A 5,519-nucleotide genomic window follows, 5' to 3' on the forward strand; every position below is an offset into this window, starting at 1 on the left:
GAATACGTCTACTCCATGCATCCCATGTGGAAGACCTCTCTAGTAAATGCACACACACCGTGTGTCTGTAGCAGTCCTTCAACACATTGAAACATGCACTCACCATCGCACCCTTGCTTAGCCCTCCTCATGACTTCAATAAGGATTTCATCCTTGACATCTCTTCCTAGGTCATTGTTGTCACTAGAGTATTAGTAAAAAACGGGGAGGATGGTTACGAGCATGTCATCTGTTTTTTGAAAAAATAACTTGTCAGGACAACTATTGAACTACAACTATGACGAGAGGTTAGCCTTGGCCATGGTTAATTCCGTTCAGAAAGTGTGACATTACATTTTTCTTTATCAAACCATTGATTTCCAAGTCCATTATGCTAAAAAGCATTAATTTATTTAAGGGATGCTTTCTCTGCAAACAGATTATTAATCGCTCAAGGTTGCCTGCTCCCATCTATGCTTCTTTGAAAGCATGAGAAACTACAGGTGACTGATTCTTATGAAATTGGTGCTATAATATTGAGCAACTTAGCTTCTAGTTGAAGTTGATTATCAAGCAGCGACGAACGAAGGGAGTGGCAAAGCGCGACCCACCAACAAACAGGCGAACAAACCACTCTATACATACCTTTTATATTCTTGAGGCAATAACAATTATTCTTTGTTGTTATATACATAATTATCCAATACTATCAGGCATCATCCATCTCCCTTCCCTTGTGGCTATCAACGACCTCCTTATTGGTGATTACAACTTCTCGGCTATTGAAGTTGGCCTTCTCTCTTCTTTCGTATTGCAATAACATGGAGGCAATGTCTTCAAAACCCACCTTGGATTATCGCAACAGTGGTCTCTAGTTTTCTTCAAGCCCTAGGTAGGGACTAGTTTTCGTGCAACATCCCTTTTTATTATTATTTAATTTGCTCTATATCTAAATGATGAACTGAATTGTTATAAAATAAAGTGAAAATTAATGACATCTTGACCACTGGAACATAGATTGGAGCTCATTTTCTCCTTTACTCAGTGCCATATAATCTCCACTCGCGTGATGAATTTATTTGAAATATACAAAACATATCATTTCATCATTGAATATGAAAACTAATGACAAAATCAAAGCATATGAATCACATAAAATTAAATTTTACGTGAGATAAAAACTAATGAAATCCACGGAGAAAAAAATCTTACCCTTAGTTGAATTCATAATATAAATTTCATATCTCCAATACTCATATCTACCATTCATTGATGGGATAGATGTATTCATGTACTCCAGAAATGGATGTCCTGATCTTTTTAGTTGATTATACAGTTTGAGCCCCACAAACAAAGGGGTCTCATACACCATTTTGGTGTGTAGCTTGGCGGTGACCTTCAAATTAGATAATAATAATAATCTAATAAAAATACATATTAATTATAACTTTCTTAATTGATACGTTTCTCAGATGGTCAACCATGTATGTCCTCCATCCTTTCCTACTCTTTAATACTCAAAAATCATAGAGCAATAACACACTTATAAGCACACTCATAAACAAAATACATCAATAAACAACATATCTACCCATACAAAACACAAATAGAGATAACGCAATGTATACAACAAACAAAGGAAACATTCAAAACACAATCTTGAGAGCACACAACACAATAAAGTAGAAGAGATAAATGAATAAAGAAAAAAGAAAATTGGCCTTTGGTGTGATTCCAATCAATGTTACTGGGTTCTTACATTAAAACCATCGGAAAACATGTGGACAATGACAGGAAACATCATTAATAAAACGGAAATCAAACATATTGACAATGATGGAAAACATCATGACCTCCCACTAAATACATAAAATTCAAATTCAAATCCGTATTACTCTCCCAACTACTAACCATTGATAAACTTTATATCAAGTTTATTTTCCACGTAAGGCTTTAATGAAATGGATGAAGTATTGATACTTATTTTATTAATTATTTTTATAATAAATTTAATAAAATTATTATTTTTTCTTCTTAAAATTAAGTCTAATAATAATTGGGTATATAATAAAATTAGGCACATATCTAGCTTTTCTAATAGAATTTTTTTAATAGTAAAAGAAATATAATTTGATTTATTAATTTTAATCATTATCTATATAATAAAATTAGGCATATATGTAACTTTTCTAATAATAAAATTAGGTACATATGTAGCTTTTCTAATAATAAAATTAGGCACATATCTAGCTTTTCTAATAGAATTTTGTTACTAGTAAAAAAAATATAATTTGATTTAATAATTTTAATCATTAACTATATAATAAAATGATGCAAGAGCATGAAGCTTGAAGACAAAAGGCTTCAAATTTATTCCAAAAATACAAAAAATGTTTCCAAGCAAAGGACTAGGATCCTTTAGCTGTCAATTTACAAAGTTTTCTAGATAGGATTTGAACTAGGATTTAGGGATTGAGTGATTTTATAATTAATTCAAGCTGTTTAGATTCAGTTGAGATTCTCAAGGAGAATATCAACCAGATTATATATTGTCTAAGATTAGCAGGATTCAACCCATGAATTAAAAATCTAATTGTTAGAATGAAATAGTATTTATGTAAGTTCTGAATGATTGTAAAGGGATTTTCACTTATTTGGCTTGATTATGCCGTGTAATATTAAGTTATAGAAATTGTATCTCGATGTATTTGTGTATAATTGGTCAATCCAAAAGGCATTTGATTCCTTCGAAATATCTCTGAGTCATATTGATTTCCAGGTGGGTTTTTAAATTTGAGTGTGTAAAATCTGTATTATATCGCCAATCTTGCATTTTTCTGCAGTTTGAAATAATTTGGTTATGTTCTAAGAAAATTGGAGAATATGGTTTGAGACAAGTTAAATGTAACAGAGGTGTTACATTTGGTAGAACAGAGGAAAGAAAACCTAACAAAAATCATGTTAACCCAAAGGATTCTAGAACCATCTGATCTACAGATCCAATAGATCTAATGGTCATCACGCGCTAATAAGTTCATGCGTTAGTCAAGTAAGAAAAGCAGTTTTATCAGTGAAGCTATTTATTGGGTGGAGGAATACTGGTAAGTTGTCTTTTGAAATTCCAAGAAATTCCATTTATCGACCCACATGTAGCACTCAGGTAGATATAGAAAACCACTTTATCAGGTAGGTAAACATCACGCAAGATCTTTGTCTGATATCGTTGTTCACTGTTGGATCAAGTGTGCTTTGATCAATGGTGGAGGATCGCCGGTTAGTTTTGTTGATCGGGTGAACCAACAATCGTTGGATTGAAAGCTAAGATCAATGGCGGAGGGTTAATGCGATAATGTTGTGGAAAAGAGGACATGATAAGGAATTAACCAAAAGTTTGAATTCCTTTTTATTCCATGGAAATTGAAAGGTTGTCATATTGTGGGTAAAATTAAGCAGTTCTGCTAATTTAGTAGAATAACTAAGTTTGGAGGTAGATGATTAATACTCAAAAGGAAATCCAAGAAGAAGTTCCACCTGAACTTGTAGAAATCGTTTCTAGATTTGAACGATTATCCATTACAACTGCACCTAGGCCACCATTTGTGGTATCAGAGCAGCCTACTGACATTGAACAGAATATCAAGGATCAGAAAAAGAAATCCAACATGGCTTTTAGAGTTGGAGGAAGAGGTGGTGGTCGAAGAAGAGGAAGAGTAATTGCAAATGTTGAAGTGTTGGAAGCTATGCAACATATGCAAGCTAGATTGGAAGCAATGCTGGAGATGTCGATGAACCTAAAGCTGAAGCTACAGAAGAAGAAGAACCTGCAGATGTAACTCCTGAAATGAGATTCTTTAAGTCATTATTGAGATCCACATCCAAGCCTAGAATTGAAGTTTCAATCTACACAAGAAGCTTAAGCCCTGAGGAATTGATAGACTAGATAAATGATATGGAGAAATTCTTCGATTATGAAGAAACAAAAAAAGAAAAGAAGGTGAAGTGTGCTGTCACAAAACTGAAAGGACATGCAGCACTTTGGTGGGATGGAGTGCAGGCAGAAAGAAGAAGACTTGGCAAACAACCAATTAAGAATTGGAACAGGATGGTGGAAAAACTGAAAAGTAAGTTTTTGCCAAGTGATTATCAGCAAACATTATTTAGATATATGCAGAAACTTAGACAAAGGTCAATGACAATAAAGGAATACACAGAGGAATTTTACAAAGTGAGTATTAGAGCAGGACAAATGCAATATACAGATGAGAAGGTTGCAAGATATGTGAATAGTCTTAGAATGGAGATCCAAGATGAGATAAGTGTAATGTCTCGTTACGGAGACTAAAACAAGAAAAGTTACTAATAAGTTTAAATAAATGTTGATTCATGAAGGAGGAGTTGGTGTATTTGGGCTTTGTCGTTTCTGCTAAGGGGTTAAAGATGGATCCATAGAAGATCAAGGCTATCATGGGGTGGCCTTCACCAAAAGGTGTCTTTGGGGTAAGAATTTTTCACAGTCTTGCTAGTTTTTACAGGAAATTCATAAGAAATTTCAGTAAGATCAATGCTTCAACTATTGGCACAGTAAAGAAGAACAAACAACCATTTAAATGGACTGCTGAAGCAGAAGAGGACTTCTAGCTGTTGAAGAGAAGGATTACTGAGAACCCTATTTTGATTTTACCTGATTTTAGTAAACCCTTTCAAGTGAAGTGTGATGCCAGTGGAGAAACCATTTGAGTTGTTTTGAGTTAGGAGGACAGGCATGTAGCTTATTTTAGTGAAAATTTGAATGAGTCAAAGAAGAAATATTGTTCTTATGACAAGGAGTTTTATGCAGTGGTGCAATATTTGAAGAAGTGGAGACATTAATTGATGTCCAAGGAGTTCATATTGTATTCAGATAACCATGCATTACAGTACATTATGAAACAACCAAAGCTTAACTAGAAGCATGCAAAATGGGTAGAATACCTTCAAAGTTTTAATTTTGTGTTAAAACATATAACTGATCAATCAAACAAAGTAGCAGATGCCTTAAGTAGAAAAAGCATTTTAGTTCAAGAAAGTCAAATTCAAGTGTTGGGTTTTGATTTTCTTAAAGAGTTATATGAGAAAGATCTAGATTTTAAACAGGCATTTGAAGCTTGTAGAAATCTTGTTTTGCTAGACAAAAACAAGTGGCTGGATTATTTCCTGCAAGAGGGATTGTTGTTTAAAAGAAATCAACTGTGCATACAAAGTTGTTCTATGAGAGAAAATTTGATCAAGGAGAAACATGGTGGTGGACTTGGAGGACATTTTGGTGCAGACAAGACTTGTGAACAGTTGAACAGGTTTTATTTTTGGCTGAAGATGAGAGTTGAAGTGGAAAAGTATGTGAAAAATTGTAAAGTCTGTCGGTATGCAAAGGGAGGGAGCCAAAACACAGGTTTGTATGTTCCATTACCTATTTCAGATAACCCTTGGGATATGGTAAGTATGGAATTTGTTTTGGGTTTACCAAAAGCTCAAAGGGGACATGATTCAATTTATGTAGTAGC

Source organism: Pinus tabuliformis, chromosome 9 (assembly GCF_031772625.1).
Source record: "Pinus tabuliformis cultivar Carrire ecotype Pingquan chromosome 9, CPIR1, whole genome shotgun sequence".
Taxonomy (NCBI): Eukaryota; Viridiplantae; Streptophyta; class Pinopsida; order Pinales; family Pinaceae; genus Pinus; species Pinus tabuliformis.